At 35.1% G+C, this 23889-nt stretch overlaps 1 protein-coding gene across 4 annotated transcripts in view; it reads left to right on the top strand.

Annotated features, from left to right (window-relative positions):
* Nucleotides 1-23889, top strand: part of LOC128214151 (cAMP-specific 3',5'-cyclic phosphodiesterase 4C-like) — a 406322-nt gene that overhangs the window by 91755 nt on the left and 290678 nt on the right. For 2 of the 4 annotated variants that reach the window (XM_052920462.1, XM_052920459.1), the window contains exon 1: nucleotides 13704-13839. The exons of 1 other annotated variant lie outside the window; for it this stretch is intronic. The gene's annotated coding sequence lies outside the window, so the exon portion shown is untranslated. Of the gene's footprint in view, nucleotides 1-13703; nucleotides 13840-13897; nucleotides 13917-23889 lie in introns of those variants that run through there. One more of the 4 variants, XM_052920460.1, reaches the window with a different exon arrangement.

The raw sequence follows: 23889 nt of genomic DNA, 5'->3' as shown, positions 1-23889 counted from the left end.
TTATAACATCCAGATGACACTGAATGTTTATATCATCCAGATAACACTGAATGGTTACAACAACCTGATAACACTGAATGTTTATATCATCCAGATAACACTGAATGGTTACACCATCCAGATGACACTGAATGGTTATAACATCCAGATAACACTGAATTGTTATAACATCCAGATAACACTGAATGGTTATAACATCCAGATAACACTGAATGTTAAAATCACCCAGTCAACACTGAATGGTTATATATAACATCCAGATAACACTGAATGGTTATAACATCCAGATGACACTGAATGGTTATAACAACCTGATAACACTGAATGGTTATAACATCCAGATAACACTGAATGGTTATAACATCCAGATAACACTGAATGGTTATAACATCCAGATAACACTGAATTGTTATAACATCCAGATAACACTGAATGGTTATAACATCCAGATAACACTGAATGTTAAAATCACCCAGTCAACACTGAATGGTTATATATAACATCCAGATAACACTGAATGGTTATAACATCCAGATGACACTGAATGGTTATAACAACCTGATAACACTGAATGGTTATAACATCCAGATAACACTGAATGGTTATAACATCCAGATAACACTGAATGGTTATAACATCCAGATAACACTGAATTGTTATAACATCCAGATAACACTGAATGGTTATAACATCCAGATAACAATGAATGTTTACATTGAATGGTTATAACATCCAGATAAAACTGAATGTTTATATCATCCAGATAACACTGAATGTTTATAACAATCTGATAACACTGAATGTTTATATCATCCAGATAACACTGAATGGTTATAACATCCATATAACATTGAATGTTTATAACATCCAGATAACACTGAATGTTTATATCATGTCAGTGTTTTATAACATCCAGATAACACTGAATGTCAGTGTTTTATAACATCCAGATAACAATAAATGTTTATAACATGCAGATAATACTGAATGTTTATAACATCCAGATAACACTGAATATTTATATCATCCAGATTACACTGAATGTTTATAACATCCAGATAACAATAAATGTTTATAACATTCAGATAACTGATACTTTATAAATGAATGATGGTAATGTCAGAAATTCACTTATCATATTGTAGAAAAGATATGCTTTGAAGTTCAATTAATGTTAGTGCTTAATAGAAGTATATAGTTCAGGTTTGACCATGTATATGTTATACCGGATCATCCCTCATATTTATCACACTTTCAGATGGCTGTTACCTTGTTCAAGTAAACTTATTTTATTTCACTGCCAACACATCTGCTGCAGAGCTCTTTGAAGAATATGATATTTTCCAGTTATATTGAAAGATAATGTGAGGTTTGAAAACATACTTTATTGATTAAACTAAATGTTTCATGATTCAATGTTTGCATGTGTTAGAATTGATGGCCAGAACCGACCTTCTGTCCAATATAATCACATCAAGTGACCCTTGCAGGGCCTAATGTTTGACTATTACCACAGTGAGCCATCCAGGGCCTAATGTTTGACTATTACCACAGTGAGCCGTGCAGGGCCTAATGTTTGACTATTACCACAGTGAGCCATCCAGGGCCTAATGTTTGACTATTACCACAGTGAGCCGTGCAGGGCCTAATGTTTGACTATTACCACAGTGAGCCGTGCAGGGCCTAATGTTTGACTATTACCACAGTGAGCCGTGCAGGGCCTAATGTTTGACTATTACCACAGTGAGCCGTGCAGGGCCTAATGTTTGACTATTACCACAGTGAGCCGTGCAGGGCCTAATGTTTGACTATTACCACAGTGAGCCATCCAGGGCCTAATGTTTGACTATTACCACAGTGAGCCATCCAGGGCCTAATGTTTGACTATTACCACAGTGAGCCATGCAGGGCCTAATGTTTGACTATTACCACAGTGAGCCATGCAGGGCCTAATGTTTGACTATTACCACAGTGAGCCATGCAGGGCCTAATGTTTGACTATTACCACAGTGAGCCATGCAGGGCCTAATGTTTGACTATTACCACAGTGAGCCATGCAGGGCCTAATGTTTGACTATTACCACAGTGAGCCATGCAGGGCCTAATGTTTGACTATTACCACAGTGAGCCATGCAGGGCCTAATGTTTGACTATTACCACAGTGAGCCATGCAGGGCCTAATGTTTGACTATTACCACAGTGAGCCATGCAGGGCCTAATGTTTGACTATTACCACAGTGAGCCATGCAGGGCCAAATATAAATGGATTGCTGTCTCAAAGAGCTGATCATTGGAACAGCAGTAATCTAATTGCTCAGAATCACAACTGATTATTCTGGTAATATATTTATACTAACAAAATTACTATGATGACTTACCATGTAACTTATTATTCTGAGAAGTAAGTTCATTTGTATAATCAATTGGACAACAACTTTCACACAGTTAAACAGTAGACCTGTTTTTATTGTATCTGGATTGTAATCTTATTTGTATAAAAGCCATGGCCTCCAGGGACAATTGATAGTAGTTGAAGGCTGGTCATTCCCATCATTTCCCAGATCCTCCTGCTGGCTGTTTTGTGTAGTTTGTGTAAGTCTCTATTGTATACCAGTAGTGTAGTGAAGGTCCAATTGTTACCCATGACATCATGTATACCAGTAGTGTAGTGAAGGTCCAATTGTTACCCATGACATCATGTATACCAGTAGTGTAGTGAAGGTCCAATTGTTACCCATGACATCATGTATACCAGTAGTATAGTGAAGGTCCAATTGTTACCCATGACATCATGTATACCAGTAGTATAGTGAAGGTCCAATTGTTACCCATGACATCATGTATACCAGTAGTATAGTGAAGGTCCAATTGTTACCCATGACATCATGTATACCAGTAGTGTAGTGAAGGTCCAATTGTTACCCATGACATCATGTATACCAGTAGTATAGTGAAGGTCCAATTGTTACCCATGACATCATGTATACCAGTAGTATAGTGAAGGTCCAATTGTTACCCATGACATCATGTATACCAGTAGTATAGTGAAGGTCCAATTGTTACCCATGACATCATGTATACCAGTAGTATAGTGAAGGTCCAATTGTTACCCATGACATCATGTATTCCAGTAGTATAGTGAAGGTCCAATTGTTACCCATGACATCATGTATTCCAGTAGCAGTGCCGTAGCTACACTGAGGCACACCGAGGCAGTTGCCTCGGTGTTTTTTTAGGCATATAACAATTTCTTTAGCTCTAAAAATAACTCTTTTCGACTTTCTTCATTTGCCTCAATGTACACAAATCATCGAGGCGGAATGTCTATATTTGAAAAAAGAACTGAATATTAGATATAATAGAATAAACTCTACAAACTACAGTACTATACTGTTTAATGTTGACTTATTGATTATGTTACATTTAATTAGGACGATATCACGAATCAATATTTTTATAAATGCACCGGGCAGAATGGCCATGGTTGATCAATGGAACCTTAATCTCCAAAAATGGCTGCAACCATGAGTGGGCATGTCTCTGGTGTTCAAGCGAGAATAAAAAATCTATTTACCAAAGCATATTTCACGCACTGTGCAAGCCACTGTCTAAACTTAGTTATAGTTTCATTGTGCACCAAAGTACCCGAAATAAGAAACTTTATGAATGCATTCAAGGAACTAACACTTTTCTTTGGCTCTTCTGCAAAGCGGAAAGATATATTGAAAACATTCTTGACTAAAGATGTGTCTGATCTGTTAGCTGGTTTGACTGAAGAAGAAGAAGAAGAACATGAACACGAAACTACTATACGATGTGTCAAAGCGACAGTCTTTGCCAACACTGTCGGACACACGTTGGCTATCACGTGTTGACTCAATTAGCACACTAATTGTAAATTATGACAAGATATACGATGCGCTACAACAAGTGCTTGATGAATCTTCAGGCCATTCTGCAAATGATGCAACAAGTTATATGCACGCTATGCAGCGATTTGAATCCTTTGTAGTTGCTGTACTTACACAGTACACACCTGTCAGCCTTCAGGGAAAGTCGTGTAACCTTATAAAGGCGCATAATGAGGCACAAAACATCATTGAAATTCTTGACCACATGATTTCACACATTAAGACAACAGTCCCTGCTGAACTGGAAGGCGCACTTAAGGGAACCATTCTTCTTCCTAGACACATGCAAAATCTTGACTCCGCTTTAACAGATCAATAAAGGGGGATTTCTAAATGACTTGCCGAACCCTGGAGATTTTGAACAGAAAGTATTGCGATGGAACTTGTTAAACAAATACTGTACCAAAGTCATGACGCTGGAAGAAGGTGCAACTGCATGTGACGAAGTCTTTTTCCCCAACATCTCAAGAATATTCAAATTAACTATGTGTCTGCCTGTTTGTTCTTGCACTTGTGAAAGGAGTTTCAGTTCACTGAGGCGGCTTAAGACCTGGAGTCGGACATCAATGGGTGCCCCCGGACCCCCCTAGACCGTTCTGCCTCGGTGTTTTTTTAAGTCTGGCTACAGCACTGAGTAGTATAGTGAAGGTCCAATTATTACCCATGACATCATGTATTCCAGTAATACAGTGAAGGTCCAATTGTTACCCATGACATCATGTATTCCAGTTGTACAGTGAAGGTCCAATTGTTACCCATGACATCATGTATTCCAGTTGTACAGTGAAGGTCCATTTGTTACCCATGACATCATGTATTCCAGTTGTACAGTGAAGGTCCAATTGTTACCCATGACATCATGTATTTCAGTAATACAGTGAAGGTCCAATTGTTACCCATGACATCATGTATTCCGGTAGTATTGTGAAGGAGACTGTCGGACATACAGTTGAGTGTTGAGACTGTCAGACATACAGTTGACTGTTAAGACTGTCAGACAAACAAACGATTGAGAAGACTGTCAGACATATAGTTGGCTGTTGAGAATATCAGACATACAGTTGAATGTGGAGACTGTCAGACATACAGTTGATTGTTGAGACTGTTAGACATAAAGTTGGCTGTTGAGAATATCTGACATACAGTTGAGTGTGGATACTGTCAGACATACAGTTGACTGCTGAGACTGACAGACATACAGTTGATTGTTGAGACTGTAAGACATACAGTTGATTGTGAACACTGTCAGACATACAGTTGAGTGTGGAGACTTTCAGACATACAATTGACTGTTGAGACTGTAAGACATACAGTTGATTGTGGACACTGTCAGACATAGTTGACTGTTGAGACTGTCAGACAAACAGTTGATTGTTGAGACTGTCAGACATACAGTTGATTGTGGAGACTGTCTGACAAACAGTTGAGTGTGGATACTGTCAGACATATAGTTTATTGTTGAGACTGTCAGACATAGAGTTGATTGTGGAGACTGGGCCTAAAAAAAAAAATTGTTTGGTTAGGGTTACATCCTTTTCAAAAATAGGTAGGGTAGGTAGGCTTTTTTTTATATATTTTTTTTATTTTTTTATTAGGCTTTATATAAGAATATCATTTTCATCATTGGAGAATGGTGTTAAAGCTATCTTCTGTATAAGCGTTTAAGGTTTAAACTACATATTGAAAAGCAATTAAAAAAAAAACGAAAATTTTATTTATTTTTTTTTAGTTTTTTTAGTTTTTCAATTTTTTTTTCAAACTGACTATAAAAACGGTAGGGTCGGCGCCTATTCCGTAGGTAGGGTCGGGTAACCCGAACCAAATGTATTTTTTTTAGGCCCTGTCAAACATACAGTTGATTGTAGAGACTGTCAGATATAGTTCAAACTTTGTCAACCATACAGTTTACGGAGACTTTGTCAGACAAAAAAAATATTGCTGAGATATTGTCAGACATACAATATATTGCTGAGATATTGTCAGACATACAATATATTGCTGAGATATTGTCAGACATACAATATATTGCTGAGATATTGTCAGACATACAATATATTGCTGAGATATTGTCAGACATACAATATATTGCTGAGACTATTTCAGACATAGTTAAAATGTTGTGAGGCATACAGCTAACTGCTCAGACTTTATCAGACGAAGTTAAAACATTTGTACAAACAAACAGTTTGTTGCTGAGACTAAACCAGACATAGTTAAAAACTTTGTTAGAAATACAGTTGTTTAGACTCTGTCAGACATGAAGTGCATTATTAAAAGTTCATAGATATTGGGAGGCATTTAGTTTATTGTTTATATTGTGTCAGACATAGTTAAAAACTGTGTTCAGGCATAACAATTTATGATACAAAGTTGCCATACATAGTTAAATCAAAGTGCTGAAAGCACTGATGGACTAGGGCTTCATTTAGGGGAATGTTGACAATCATGTTCTAAGCATTTAAAAAAAACGGCTCACATCACAAGGGGTCACTGTTTAATGGGCTTGCTTTAACTTTAGACTAAAACTGCTTGCAAGCTGAAAAGGAAATTTGAAAAATCTAGTTAAGTGTGTGTAGAGTGAGGGGGTTGGTTCTTTTCAGGCACTCCAAATTGAATAGTGCTGTAACATTTGGAGTGCCAAGAATTTGTTGGATTCCTAGGCAACAGGTATCAGGTGTTGCAGCACATTTGGCAAATACTTTTCATTCGTCCTTGTAAATCTAAAAAAGCTTTCATTACGCAAAAGTAGTTCATATAACTATATTAAGGTTGCTAAATCAGAGTTTGAATAATTCTGAAAACTAGATGTGCCTTTAATTGCAGCAATTTGAACTCCAACTCATGATGTCAATTAAGCTGGTTAAGCAATACTGCAGTACCTTGGTGTGGGATTGCTTTATTTACTTGAATAAACAAACAGTTCTTGCGTTGGAAAGTACAATGTATTAACATGCATTTTTCTTGCCCTGACTCTATCCAAGCCTTAAATCTTAGATCAACATGTACTTGGGGCTATGTGTAATATCAATGAGAACTATAAATTATGTTCAATTAAGTGCCACTTATGATATTTTATTCCACATAAAAAAAAACACTAACATGTTCTTTAAAACCAATATCCTATGTTATGATAAAACCATTGCCAAGTTGGTAATTTGAAAAGACAAGAAATTATATCTGGTCAGGGTTTGACATAGTCTTTCTAGACAGCTGGACTTGTTTTGCAGTTACTTTGAAAATCTTCAAAAGCTAAACTGAACAAGACTGGAGCAAAAACTCACAATACCAAAAGGGATTTTAAAGACTTCTCATCATCGAGATCATTCTCACATCACCTATACCATCAGTTCTTATCTACAAACTTAAGTCAACATAATAATTAATGTTTTACATAAATATTGCAATGAATAAAACATATTGCAATAAGTGCCAATAACATAGCAATCAAGTATGATCACTATAGGCCTAAACATGAGATTTCAACATTTTCCTGATAAACAATAAATAATTTTACTTAACAATTTTCTCATTATTTACACAAGCTGAAAAAAAATGGTCTCTTTGAATTCTGCACATATTTCATGGCTTTCATCAGTCAAACTAACATTTCGCTTGTTATTTCAATATTCAATGATTTTGTAAACATTCATAAATGATGGTTTAAATTAACATTCATGCTAATCATGCCTACCAAAAGCACCTGACTGACCAATCAGTATCCAATTTTGGCAGGGCTTATTGGTGGTTCATTGAAATTAACCATGACCTCCCACAATCTGCACTGATCAACAGTAGTTAATGAATTGTTTCAATTGTTCTTATTTTCATAAACTTAGAAAACAACTGCAGTGAATAAAATTTATTCCTTATCACTGAGAGAAAGTTTAGAAAAATGAATGAAGCCGAGTTACATCTAGTAGGATATCAAATCCTACAAATGTACTCATCATCTTATATAACCGTATTTAGTAAATGTTAAATTTTTGAAAGTCTAAAAAGTTTTATTTTTTTGTATATCAAAGAACATTTGTGTGTATAGTTTTGATGATATTTTGTGATTCATTTAATTTCATTCTTGTTTCATTTAGTGTTCAATCCCAAGCTTTCTTTTTTACATTTAAGTGCAAGAAAAGTCACTTAATTATGATCTGAATAAATTCATTATAATGCAAGGTCACATAAAGGATATATTGTGCTTTTTAAAAATAACATTTTTTCATCTGTTTAAAATTATGTCAAATGTAGTGCATTGAAATTCTATTATGAGTTTAAAACTGCACTCTCACAGATTGAACGTTTTGACAACTTTTTTATTTTTTGTCTTGGAACGAGCAAATTTCATGGGAACCAGTTATATAAGACTGATGACAAAAATTTAGATGGCAGATTTTTATATTTAAGTTAAAAAATGATGTTTTAAGCATTATCCTTAAACTGTTAGTAACGGTTTAAGCCATAAAACATTAATTTTCAAACTGAAATATGACAAACTACGAGCTGATTGTTTGTCAGCAATCTGATATCATTGATTTGAAGATGTTTACGCAAAAATGTGCTCTTTCCAAGACAAAAAAAAGTTGTAAAAACGGTAAATCTGTGAGAGTGCAGCTTTAAACTATGACAGGAATAATTCAAGGGAATGATTTTTTGTGATTTCTAGCATTAAAATTGTCTGAATCGCATGAAAATTTATAAATTATGTAAGGTATTCTCACATTGGTCACACTTTTTGAACTTTGTGCTGTCTTCTTTTTGTTTGTCTCAAATTAATACAGCATTGGCATCACTTGTTGTTTATGAAAGGGACTGTACACCAGATTGGCACCAAAAAAGTTGTTCTTTCCTGTAACGACTCTAAGGACACTTTTTTAATAAAATATTTTACTCTTTGATATCGTTATTGTAAATAAAATACCAAAGTGGAAAAAAGATTGCAGTAAAGTGTCGTATCCACTATGCTATGAAGACTTACTATCATGTAATAACATCAACCGCAGATCACGCATAAGGAATGAATTCTACTCGGTAGACATACCTAGTAATCTTTTTTTAATGGAAAAACACGAAATAATTGCTATTAATAAATCATTTGTAAACTATGGGGATCATCAGTTAGTATCAGTTTCAATGCATTAATTGTACACATCGATACCAAGTTTATGTCAATTTTCTACAATTTTCTTTAATTTTTTGCTTTTTCATTAACTGAATACAGCCCCTTTAAACTGTACCTTATAATGTCTGTGACTTATCAAATATGTAATAGTAATGGTCTACAACCAAGATTTGTTTTAACTATCCAGGTTTCAAACTGCATTGTGTATGTGATTGGAAAGGTGATCTTGAAAGCTCACTTAGTATAATTTTTACAAATAACATTCACCCTGCAAGGTACTCATATTTGAATGATACATAAAGATTTGCAGTTATTTATGTATACTTGCATTTATTGATACAGGTTACCTTTTTCTAATCTTTGATTTAGATTGCAAAGTATAACTTATATAAATAAATATATATTCTTAACTTTATCTGAATACACAAGCTAATGCATCAGTCAATTGTAACCATGCCCCCCCACCCCGTGGTCCCGGAATAGCGGGGACTTTTACTTTCGGTCCAGCCAACCCCAGCTAAAATCCCCGCCCTGCGGAGATAATATGATGGTAAAGTCCCTACTTAATGCCCCCGCACCCAAGGGACATAAGGTTAAGCCACATCCACACTGTATTTTCCGGAAAGACCCGGCACTGCGGGGCCACCTGAAAGGTAAAAACATGGACCATTTCGCCGACTATCCCCGGTATACCCCCGGGTGTGGGGGCCGTGGTTACAATTGACTGGAGCATAATGATCCATAGTGATCCAATCTCATGCCAAGTTGATTTCTGGTCTGATACAAAGAGGTTAGTTATTCTTAAGCATAAAAAAGCCTGGACAGCATTTGAGAAAGACTGTTGTGAGGTTAAATCTTCTTTACTTCACTATTCCACAACATTGGGTGATAAGGGAACTTTATTGAATATTTTGATTTTAATTTTGTTCCCTAAACGCCATAAGTCAACTGATTAATTAATACAAATTCAATTCTATCTCCACAATATTTGGCACTGCATTGTTAAATAAAACTCAAAAGTTACACTTGTAAATTATTTAACCAAATACCTTTCCCTCAAATATTTCACAAATTTATATTGATCTATCAACAATAATGCATCACCATACTGTATCTCTGACTGATTCTTGGCTAGAAAACAAAAAGTGAGCACAAAGCGTCTTCAGAAAATGACCTTGTAAAGTATGCACCAGTCAATTGTAACCACACTCCCCCCCCCCCCCCCCCCCCCAGGGAATAGCAGGTTCTTTGACTTTCGGTCCAGCCAATACCTGGTAAAATCCCTGTCCTGCGGGAACGAACTGGTGGTAAATCCCGTGAATAACCCCGCACCCCGGGGATCTAAGGTAAGAGCAATTCCTGGATATATTTTGCAGGAAGACAAAACCACCGCAATCACCCGGCATTGCGAGGACACTAGTTCTGGCTTCCATAACTTTAATGTTGATATTTATTTTTTTGATGTTTACAACACGTCCAATAAGGTAATATATAATGTGTTCGCTGAAGTTCTTAAGCTACGAGGACACCTGAAAGGTAAAAACACAGCCCTTTTCCCTAGTATATCCCCCAGGGGGCCGTGGTAACAATTGACTGGTGCATTATAAGAGAGGAAATCAAAATTGAGCATGCAAGATTGTTTTATCAATGGTGATGGTTAATCACATTGTCATGTACTTACACCGAGAGTGGCTGCAAGACTTTTCTATGCACATCGGTAAACAATCATCTTATTCACAGATGCTGTGCACATCTCATACATTTGGCTTCATTTAGAATGAAACTTCATAAATAAGTATGCGCATATTTGATATTTTTTATCTCCATTTTGCAAAATTGAAATCATTTTGCTTGAAAATTGACGTGTCAAATTAAAAATGCTACCCACGGTAAGATGAAAATATATCCGTTTGATGGTGGTAATCATTCAATGGTGGCTTTATTGATAAATTTCCTCAATAAAACAATATGAAATTCACATCATCAGCATCCGGAAGTAGTGATAACATACATGTCTGAATCATTCAGCGCTCTGATCAGAGTAAATTTTGAGGTCAATAAGTAGATTGGTACCCTGATTTACTTTTCCTAAAAAATATAGAGTTATACAGGTTCGGGCCATATGGTTTTTAGTTAACATTAATAGTATTTGAACGATAAATACCAAAAATCATGTTGTATTTAAAAAAAGTTCTAAGTGCCATGCAATGGTTAGTTAAAAAAACTTTGTATCGAAAAGAAAATATCACGGAAACATGCAAATTATGTCGAAAAAAAGAACAGGGACTGACTTCGGAATACCAACATTGTATACAAAGGATAACAATACTTTTTTAAACCAACTTTCCTGGTTGTTTTCTACTTAGACCGCACGCTTTATTCGCTTTACGTATGAATTCACAAGACATTTCGAATGCGCGACGGGCACCGCGGTTAGCTAACACTGGTTTCTTTTCGGATAAAAGAGAAAGAGGGTACCAGTCTATCAATACAGAGCATTGAACGGAAAAATTTCGATGCGTACTTTTCCAATATGTTCATATTCTTATTGCATATAATCTGACCGTATGCAAGAACATTCATGTAGTTAACCCGATTAACTCACTCGCTACGTATGAATATCTTGTGCTTCATTAAAAGAACATACAGTTAGCTTGAATTGTTAGGAGAACTATTTTTATTGGATGTTTTCATTGTAATCAGTTCTGGTACTACTTTGATTATTCAAATTCGCTAACGGCAATCCAATCAAAATACAGCGTATGAATGCATTACGTCAGTGAACCCCCAGATGCGGCTTGAGAATGCAGATAGCGCATTTATGGCTATGAACTAGGCCACAAGTGCCCTAGTCCAAAAATGTTGTCTGGCTTACAGTATATCAAAAGAAGTTGTCAAAAGTATCCTGGCATCCTTGTGTATGGTTGTTTGTCAATACCAGAGGAAGTTTATAAAAATATTTGTTTGTTTTTTTTAATATTTTTTAGTTCAAACTTCTTTTATGCAAGATGCTCTTTGTTTCCCAGTGTTTATCGTACCAAAAATACAAACACAAAAGTTCCAATTGAACAAAGCTAAGGCCAAAAAAAAAATACCTGTGTTTCCGGTAACCCGACCGACTCATTTTTTTCCTCGCCGACCCTAATCTTTTTTTAAACATAAAAGTAAAAACATAAATATTAATTCTATCGTTAAAAAAAATATTGTTTTTCTTTAAATATATCGTCATTATTTTCGTTGTTTGTCTTTCTATGTCCCCAGAGAATAAACTTTCATTCCTTATTATGTATTACCGAGACAATATGTCAACAGAAAAACAAAATGGCGGAGGGCTGTCCGATATCTTCAAATGGGCAAACGCATGTTTATGGTCCAAAAGCGTGGTTGATCACAAGAGACATATTTTGCAGTCTTTAAAATGAAAATATTTAGAAATTATAGCTTGCGGTGTTATTTATTCTTGTCCTAAATGAAACTTACTTTTTTAAGATTAGGCTTTGCGTATATCATGTAGGCTTTTTACAATTAGGGTTTGCGAATTCATGCAAGCTAACTGCCAGGTTCCAATACACATTTTATTAATCGTTACATTAATTTATCCGCAATTATCAATGGTTATTTATTTTGCCTTATTTTAATAAGTCCCATCAACTGAAATCCAAACAAAAACCTTCAAAAGTTAACGACACATTTGTTGGAATGAGTCGGCTGCAGATCAAACAGTACAATTTGTGACGTCAGAGCACGAGCGGTGATAATATCAAAGGCGCGTGGCTATGGTTTGTATTTAATTCGGTCAGTTGGATACAGTATGACCCCAATTGATTGCCAAGATTTCGCCTAGGCTGGTAAAAAAATACCATACGATCGAAAAAATAATAATCAATAATCGTCGTCTGGGAATCTTATAACAATGACCAAAATTATTGAATTCTATATAAATATGAATGAAATTTAGATTGTACGAAAATAAGATATGTAAAACAAATCCATGTCCGTGTTTACTTGTTCTATTTTTAACCTACCTCCACTTGAAGGCCTAGTTTAAGGAGCTCACCTTTGACAAGAAAATCGGCGATTTTCCTCAAGCAAATTAACAAATTTAGTTGATAATTGACTGTTTGGGAAGAACATTTTCACAGATTTTTAGAAATTGAAGTGCTGGATTTGTTCTTAAAACCAATTGCAACTTATAAACGAGTATTGTATACAAAAAGAAACAGATTTCACGGGCAAAATTGGCGGGAAAATACGGTAGTCGAAGGTAAGGAAATGATTTCAGACATTAAACAACGCTGTTTTTCTCTGACTTTTTGTAAATTATTAAACTCTTAGATATAACATTATTGATCTGATACAACAGAAAATTGCATGATATGGAAACTGTAAAAAAAAAAAAAAAATCCCGCCTGACCGACCCTATTTTTTTTCGCCATGTTACGGAAACACAGGTATTTTTTTTTTTGGCCGAAGCACATGGTATTATGAAAGAGTATGCAATTTATTCAAAATGAAGACATAAATACAGTCTGTAAAAGAGCTTATACTTGCTACTTAAAATTGACCAAGTTCTGACCCAGGCTACTTTACAATTATGATATATAATTACTTGTATGCTGGGGTTTATGTTGAATTTAATCATTCTAATCAGGATAGACCATAACAATGATGATGTGATCCGAGTGTATATTGCATTGTAACATTTCACTTAAGAACAGATTGTGTGTTATATGAGCTGAAGGAATGAAGTTTAATTCTGAAACGGAAGTTTAACAACATGGATGTAAAGTTTAATTGCTTGGATATAAAAAAGTATATAATAGGATGTGTTTACATGACTTGGATGAAACGATGTGATTAAAATAGCACATTAATTGATGAATTTTTATGTATGTAATTACATGTGTAATTTTTTGGTTTTGTATAATACTTGGTCAATTAGCCAAATGTAAAATAGAACTCATGAGAATACCACTTTGAAGTTTGAAGCACCCATAAGAGTTTGCTTCTGGGCTGTTCATGTCTTACAACATATCTTGTCACATATGTTGTACTATGTTTTCTTGGTGTCTGCATTTTTGTGCGAGCCGATGACAATCGAGGATTTTTTCACATTTTCTGTTCTAGATCGTTTCTGACAAATGCACCAAAAAAAAAGGTTTCATAGAGTATATTTAAGTCAGTCTATTTTTCCACCGGGCTTACTAGTTAAACTAGTGTCAGTAGTAAAAGGTAGCATAAACTAAGCATTTGCATTTTTGCACCGGCCAGTGACAATCAAGGAATTTGGAATTTTTCTATTTCCGTTAATATTACGTAAATCGCTTACTGGGTCCAATTTTGATGATCTTCAGAAAATATAACGAGGGTTCAAATCCCTGCTATGTAACCTGCTTTATTTTCTGTTCATCACTAATTGAACTCTATCATATTCTTAATGGTTGATTCTTGGCCCATGTTCTAGCATCACATTTTTAGATTGTAAAGTTATTTTATTTAGTACTTTAGATAGTGTTCAGTAAAATCACAGTTTCTTTTAAGTCAAAATATGGAATGACCTTTAAAGTACTTTTCTAAATGTGATACTTGAATTAGAAAGAATGTCTGAGATCTATATGCATTGGGTTTTATGCTATTTCCCTTTAATTTACACATTTTGTTCTAAATTACGAAATTCAGTGATAAGAGAGGTGGAATAGATAGATGTTATTGCTACTCCTTTGATAATCACTGTAGTGATCATGTCTAATGCAGTATTACATGTGTTATCTAAAAGATGTTTGCCAAAAACATTTACTAGATGGATCCATGTACAAGGTGTCCACATGCTTGGTTTAGGTTACAATTTGATCTATTTGTTTATTGTTTATTACATATTTATGACCTCTTGCTTGAAATGTTTCAATGTTTGCATATTGTTACTGCTACTCAGGTTTTATAATATCATACATTTGAAGCACAGATAATATAATGTTTTTGAGTATGTCAAAGTGCCTCTAGTATCTTACGAAGTCTGGGATTAGGATTATGTTCATGCAATATAAAGTATATGAAGGTGAAAAAAGTATTATGGAATGATTAAAAATATGACTGAAATAAAGCTGGAAATCCTTCAGGATCAGGGTGGAAGTGCTTGGCTATCATTTAAACAGATGATTGTTGATTCTATCCTTTTGATTGGTATTGTAAAAGTGGACTTAGATATGCCATTTATTCAAGAAATGCAATTTATTCAAGAAATGCCATTTATGAATAATCAAAAAAATATCATAGTATTTTTAACCAGGTTTTTACAAAGTGAAACCTGGTTATTAGAATAACATACGTAATTGTTCGGGCGGGCGGGCTGGCGGTAGAGCGGCCGGGCGGCATCAAACTCACTTATGAAACTGAATAATTTCAGTAAGGGTTGACATATCTTGACCAAACTTGATCTATAATAGGAGATTATGGATACCTTTCATGGGAATGCGTTTAGGTTCCCTAGGGTCAAGGTCAAGGTCATTGTTACTAAAAATAGAAAAAAAAACAGTTGAAACTGAATTACTTTAATCAGGGTCCACATACCTTGACCAAACTTGGAATAAAGGAAGAGTTTATGGGGACCTGTCATTGGATTGTGTTTAGGGTGCCCTAAGGATCAAGGTCACTGTTACTAAAAATAGAAGAATGGTTGAAACTGAATAACTGTAGTCAGGGTTCACATATCTTGACCAAACTTGGTCTATAGGAAGAGTCCCTAGAGTCAAGGCCAAGGTCACTTTACTAAAAATAGAAAAACGTTTGAAACTGAATAACTTTAGTTAGGGTTGACATATCTTGACCCAGCTTGGTTTAAAGGAAGAGTTTATGGATACCTTTCATGTGATTGCGTTTGGGGTCCCTATGGTCAAGGTCACTGTTACTAAAAATAGAAAAACAGACATAGGCTGTAGTTCTTCTGTCAATCAATGAAAACCTGGTTTCGGCGCATTGCAGCGTTTCTTGTTTATCATATTTAATTGCCTGAGATAAGATTTTTGCAGATTTTGTCTATTTTTTCAACAATTTTAAGCCATATTAAAGATTGAAATGAATTTCTTATTATGTAAGACATAAGAATGTCTCTAGTTATATACAGTTGTCTTGAACTTTCGTTAACTGAGCGTACAAATTAAATATTTAATCTTTATTTATAGCATAATTTAGCATATTTTTATCTGTGAGATTAAAACTGTATTTTTTAAGGTACAACCTTAATGTACCACAACAAACAGAAAGGAAGTTGATATATGAGCCATTATACACAGGCTATTAAATTTTGTATAAAAGTATCATGTTTAATGAGGTTGTTTACATATTATTCAATGTAGTAAACATGTGCACATACAACCTTTTGCAGTAACCTTGAGTTCAACCATGAAAATAAAGAAGTTAATTTGGTTAATAGCAAGGGCCTTACACAAAAGGTCAAACTCACAGTTTTATGTGTTACTGAACCAAAGGCATTTGCATAGTTGTTTGTGGACAATACACGAGGTGTAACACACAGGGTCAAATTCTAGATTGTATGTGAATAACCTGCTAGGTAGAAAGTGTATAACCTACTAGGTCAAGGTCACAGTTGTATGTGTATAACCCATAAGGACAAGGTCATAGTTGTATGTGTTTAACCCACTAGGACAAGGTCACAGTTGCATTGGTATAACCCACTAGGACAAGGTCACAGTTGTATGTGAATAACATTTTAGGACAAGGTCACAGTTGTAAGTGTAAAACCTACTAGGTCAAGGTCACAGTTGTATGTGTTTAACCCATAAGGACAAGGTCACAGTTGAGTTGTATGTGTATAACCCAGTAGGAGAAGGTCACAGTTGTATGTGTATAACCCACTAGGACTAGGTCACAGTTGTATGTGTATAACCCACTAGGACAAGGTCACGGTTGTAAGTGTAAAGCCAAATAGGGCAAGGTCCCAGCTGTATGTGTATAACCAACTAGGTCAAGGTCATGGTTGTATGTGTGTTACCCATAAGGACAAGGTCACAGCTGTATGTGTATAACCCACTAGGACAAGGTCACAGTTGTATGTGTATAACCCATTAGGACAAGGTCACAGTTGTATGTGTATAACCCATTAGGACAAGGTCACAGTTGTATGTGTATAACCCACTAGGACAAGGTCACAGTTGTATGTGTATAACCCATTAGGACAAGGTCACAGTTGTATGTGTATAACCCATTAGGACAAGGTCACAGTTGTATGTGTATAACCCACTAGGACAAGGTCACAGTTGTATGTGTATAACCCACTAGGGCAAGGTCACAGTTGTATGTGTATAACCCACTAGGACAAGGTCACAGTTGTATGTGTATAACCCACTAGGGCAAGGTCACAGTTGTATGTGTTTAACCCACTAGGACAAGGTCACAGTTGTATGTGTTTAACCCACTAGGGCAAGGTCACAGTTGTATGTGTATAACCCACTAGGACAAGGTCACAGTTGTATGTGTTTAACCCACTAGGACAAGGTCACAGTTGTATGTGTTTAACCCACTAGGGCAAGGTCACAGTTGTATGTGTATAACCCACTAGGACAAGGTCACAGTTGTATGTGTTGAACCCACTAGGACAAGGTCACAGTTGTATGTGTATAACCCACTAGGACAAGGTCACAGTTGTATGTGTATAACCCATTAGGGCAAGGTCACAGTTGTATGTGTATAACCCATTAGGGCAAGGTCACAGTTGTATGTGTATAACCCACTAGGACAAGGTCACAGTTGTATGTGTATAACCCATTAGGACAAGGTCACAGTTGTATGTGTATAACCCATTAGGACAAGGTCACAGTTGTATGTGTATAACCAACTAGGACATGGTTACAGTGGAATGTATGTGTGGGTTATTGAATGCTCTCAAAACTTTAATGTTAAGGCTTTTTTGTTTGTTTTAATTCAATGATCTTTTATTCAGACAGTACTAGTATGCCCCAACAACTTTGCTTAATGGTGTTGGATATTGCCACAATTACATTACCACAGCACTTATTGGCTATGGGACCCTGACACTTCGTTATGTACTGTTGATATCATGAATAAGATATGAGACAGACAGAGTTTGAATGTCCTACAACAAACATATTGGTGTAATTCAATTATCATAATACATTGTTAAGGTGACATAGATATAATTATATGATATTCTGGGAAATATGAAATGATTTCCATAAAATATCCTGGACTTGATGAAATTAATTTTATTGCATACTTTGAACAAGGTATTGGTTGTTTCATATTCACAATTGCCTGTTGGTTTTCTGTTATTCAGTTAACACTAATTATTATTAAAACATCATCCTAAAGAGAATTATAAAGACAGAGTGGTTCTAACTGAATAAAGCCTTGTGCTGTGTGGGATTCAGGAGTACCAGTGGAGGAAACCCTTAATGTAACAATAATAATATATACCTAACACATGACAAAACATAACAGCCATATTCTCACATCATTAGGCTTAAATGCAATATTCTAATTAAATTCAACTTGCATATTCATCTTTTATTTTTTGTCAACTGCAATTATCTTGATCTAACAAACATTGACAATTATTTTGAAAACCAATTTGTTTAATTGTTTCTTATTCACTTAGTTTACAAATCTAGATGTCGACCTTTGCAACAACTAAAATCCAAGTGTGATGAAATATGCTTGGTTATTTTTAAATAATTATGATTAAAATTGGCTTGATATTTTTCAAACATAATATAATTTGTATGATGTCATTTACTATAATACACTCAGTCAATTTCCCAGATCCTTTTATTTCTGGAGTGCGGAATATAGTTATGATATAATTATATCTAGTTAGTGTTGACGCTCATATCTCCAATAGCCAGGACACATTGATCTCATCCTTGAAAAAGACTCTGATGAAAATTCAACACCAAAGTTTCATTTAGTTAATATGGTTTTAGAAATCGGGAACTTTGTAGTTTACAGATGCATGTTGGCTAATAAGTTTCATAAGTGTTTTTTAATGATTTACTAAACCATTAAATCACCAAACCCCAACTGTAGGCATAATCGAAAAAATAACCAATGATATTTTTTACTTAAAATTAGTCAATGAGATATTTGGTTCAGTGTTTAGAGGTTTTATATTTAGAATTATTCACTGAAATGCACTCAACTACAGTGAAACTACGTTCCCTCGAACAAGCGGTCGCTCAAGAACCGGCGTTCCCTCGAGGTCGGAGCTTGCTCCCGAACTTTTTTCCTTCTATTTTCATATAAAATATACCCACGCTGTCTCGAAACCTAATTATGTCGAGCAGTCGAGCAATATCCTCGGTCCCAAGTACACAAATCGTGCACAAAACCTTATGGCTCCCTCGAGGTCATAATTTCACACTTTTTCCCGAACGCGTGTTCCAAAATAAACAAACAATTGCCAGGTGTTAAAATTTTCGCAAGTTGTAAAAATTGCAATGACAGTTGAAAGGCAATTTGATAAGGTGTGAAAAACCGTTTATCACTGTTAACGCTTGACCGATATTAGTTGATATGGGCATTTGAGATGATAATTATGAGAAGTTAATGACGAGAAGTTAATTGTGAGAAATTTAAATGAGTAATAAAAATATTAATAAAACACTACCATATCGATTCAATACGGAATATCTGAAAAGAATTCCTTCTTGTCACTTTGCTTTGCAAAATGGCAAATGAGAAAGAACTTACAAATTGTCGAACACCTGAGCAATCTAAATAGCTAGATAAAATACACTGAAAGATATTTCATATCAAACTGGAAAATTGAAAATCGGGTCGTTCGAAACATCGGTTCCCTCGAGGTTTTGGCTCGGTCCCTGGCGACCTCGAGCGATCGCAGTTTTACTGTAAATCATTTACTCTCTGGTAGAAATGAAAACACTGCCAAGTAGATGTAACAGCATTTTATTACCAACAAGACTGTTCATGCATTCAGCTATGTACATGTAACAGTTTGGTTGGTCATGTCTGGTTTCCCTCACAACGCAAAAACACTTTTATGCGCAACAATGTGCCAACAGGAGTGACTTAGCATAAGTTAATATCACTTTCTTCTCAATTGTTTTTAAAACTGAGCTGATTTATAATAATCGCTATGCACGTTTTAGTGTTGGATATTATATTTTATCCAATGGGATTGAAGTATTTTTATGTAAGTTAATCAGAACTACCATGCCATTTGTGAGGACACTAATCTGGTTATTGGATGATATCAATCAGATGAATTATTTAATCAATTCAATACTACAATGTGAAACAGGAATGCCCTCATTAAACTCAGACATGCGCTGCAAGGCATACACTTAACATACTACTTTTATTGAGTGCAACCTAGTAATGAACTTTTAATTAAACTCAAGTGATCTTTATAGTAATGATTCAAGTCTGTTTGCAGTATTTACTTACAAAAACGAATGGTTAAAAACGACATAATTGCATAACCATTTTTATTGTGTTACTAGTGATCTACACACTATTGTGTAAACTACCTACTTCATTTAGTGAACCAGCTGCTGCTTATATCTACCAGTTGGCCTGACTGACTGCTTATATGGTGAAATAATTGTGTTGACAAATTTGAAGTATAATGCCTTCCCATTGGACATTAATGTTGACCACTTAATAGTGTATCGACTAACCAGTTTATAATCACTCCAATTGTTCCAAATGTAAATACAAATCATGGTTTTATTATTTCAATGGAAATGAGATTTAATATAGAAAATAGTATTAAAAGGAAAAAAGAATCTATATAGAAAGAAAAAAGTGTGATACTGCATAACCACAGGCACAAAACCAAGCATTTAATGACTGATGACTCTTGTGGGCCGAGTTGTTTAAGTAAGTGAGCTGGAGATATAATGTCATCCACTATCAGTTAATAAAGATGATTAGTATGTATTAACCAAAATACATGGTTAATCGCTGCGTTAAAGCAGGGCATGAAACCGTTTATTTCATAAATACATACTATAATAACCTTTAAGGATAACTTAAAACTCTTTATCAAAATGCTATGTTTGTATGTAGAGTTAAGCTTTGACCTAGCTAGACAAAAAAAACTGTTTTTTAACTGTAGATATCAATATTTATTTATATACAAATAAAATACATAACATAGCTGGAAATATACCAAGAAAATTTGCATTGAACAACAACTGCACTGGCTGGATTGCTGGTCCATAATCGTAACCACTAGACCACTCCAATGGTGTCAATTTCACTCCTTAATTATGCACCAATCAATTGTAACCCCCCCCCCCCCCCTGTCCTGCGGGGACAAACCAATGGTAAAATCACCGCCAAATGCACCCACACCCAAGGGACCCTAGGTAAGGCCCATTCCCCCCGCTATATTTTGCTCGAAGACAAAACCACCACATTCACCCGGCACTGCGGGGCCACCTGAAAGGTAAAAACACGGCCCATTTCCCCGGCTATCCCCGGTATACCCCCGGACCTGGGGGGGCCGTGGTTACAATTGACTGGTGCATTAGACTGAAATACTTTTTAGCAGGACTATTTTATTTTTCACTATTAATAGATAATATATGTGGAAAGACAAATCAGAGAGAGAGAGACTGATTTAAATGACTTGGATATTAAACTTTTACTTTCCCTGGGTTAGAAGTGCTTTAATTCTAGCTCCGTGGGTACCATGCAAATGAATTAAGAGAAAATGAATTTAAGGCATAAAGATCACTGATATAAAAGCTTTTACCTGTAGGCAAAATGATCACAGACTTTGTCATAAGTGTTAAGAAATATAAGAAAAAATCAAATTCACTCAGGACTGTCTGGTCTCAATTACATAATGGCATAAAAATATGAATAATTATTATTATAAATGGGTATAAAAAAATTCCCAGAATAAGAGTTCACATAGGCCAAACCATTAGGCCATTATAAATATCTTGACGGCTTGAATTATAACAGCACATGAAAGACATGAAGCCATTATTTACAATCTTGGTAAGAAGAAAGAATTTGCTAAGTGATGATCATTTCACCTGTAGCAAACACTAATCTTTATATTAGTACATACATTTACTCAGTCAGGGAGTACATACAATTACTCAGTCAGGGAGTACATACAATTACTCAGTCAGGGAGTACATACAATTACTCAGTCAGGGAGGGGAGCTGTCTTCACTGATTAAATTACTTCCTTCTCTGACAGGGGCTGGACACATTTCATTTTGATGGTGATAATAAATAATATTATTAATTATTTCGATGTTGATGACCTTTTTAGTTGGATGATAGTTATATCAATTTTTGCCATAACTCATTTTTGATGGACATATGGAGAAGGATAATATTATAACAAGCCGGCAGTGCTTTCACATATTAATTAAGAAATGGTCTATGTTGCTGAGGGCCTAATATGACATTTGAAGGACAACAGGATCAGAAATGTGGGTCACTCAGCAAGAATGATAAGAAAGCTTAAGCTAAAGAGCTAATTGGAGCTAAAATTATAATTTTCTGACCAGTTATTATGTAATTCAGAAAATAAAGTATATAACTTCCCTTTCATACATTTATTGAAAATTGAAAAAAAGCTCCCTTATCCCTGCATTGGCAGCTTTGCTTATCCTAATTGAACTCATATTTTGCCATGATAAGTTTAACTTCTAAATGTGTTATATGTTGGCAGAATGTCAGAGAATCAAACATTACCCTTTCTTTAAAATGAATCTATCAGTCTTTGTTAGCACTTGCCTACGCCCACTTCATTAAAACATCCCATCTCTGCATTTAATTAGTGTCATTATTAGTGGGTGGGTAAGTTACATTTCTCAGGTGCAAGTATTTTTTTAATTGAAATAAAGTTTCAGTATTTTAAACAAGTATTGTACACCTCAATGATATTTCATGACACAGACCCAGTTCCTGGATTAAAGGTCAAGGTCATGATGTGCATCCCATTCCCTATTACAGGCAATATAATATATCAGAGCTTAAAAGGTCAAGTTCAGTTGACATACTTATTGGTGATTTTTTAATGGAGACAAAAGCTTGGTAAACTAAACTAAACTAAATTATTTTGGGTGAACCCAACCTGCCTTTTGGTAGCTCCAATATCAACCTTTCCATGACAGAGAATCACAGTCCATAAGTAGAGATTGTTGGCATATCTCTCATACAAATTCCTTTGCCAATCATTTTGTGGACTGTTTAAACCCAATTTCCTGAAAGAATGGCCAATATTAGGTAACATTCTTGTCATCCAACTCTCTGGCTGCCCAGACAAGTATATATAAAAGATGAGAAAAGATGATAATGAATAGGAGGATTTGTTGCTATTTGTCTGTCTCAGACCTGTCCTCACAGAAATTGAGAAGGGTTTTCTGTAATGAGATATATACATTCTTAAATTAGTTCTATATTCCAATCTTTGTGGAAGACAATAGATCTGTGTTATTATTCAATTATGGATGCCAAACATGTTCCCCACACCAGAAGCTGTTTTCTTTATAGGCGTGAGGCCCATTTAAACAGTGAAGACATTATAAGTTTTCTTTAATTTGCTATATTAGGCTAGGAAAAATCTTGTTGCTAATTTAATCCAAACCCAAACCTTTCTATGTGGGTCAAAGGTTAGAAGGAAGTTTTAACTATTCATGATGTTCAGCACATGAAATTGACATTAAGTGGACAGTCATGTTTCTGTTTGATTGCTTCAAAGTCAAATTACATAGCACATACCATTTAAATAGTTAAAGGGATTTTCCAAAATTTTAATATCAAATATGTTCACTACATCTAGCTGACTTGCATAGCCATGATGTTTCAAGGTCAAACTTTGGGATCCATGCAACTGCT

Source organism: Mya arenaria, chromosome 13, assembly GCF_026914265.1.
Source record: "Mya arenaria isolate MELC-2E11 chromosome 13, ASM2691426v1".
NCBI lineage: Eukaryota > Metazoa > Mollusca > Bivalvia > Myida > Myidae > Mya > Mya arenaria.
This window is presented reverse-complemented; position numbering and strand designations above follow the sequence as displayed.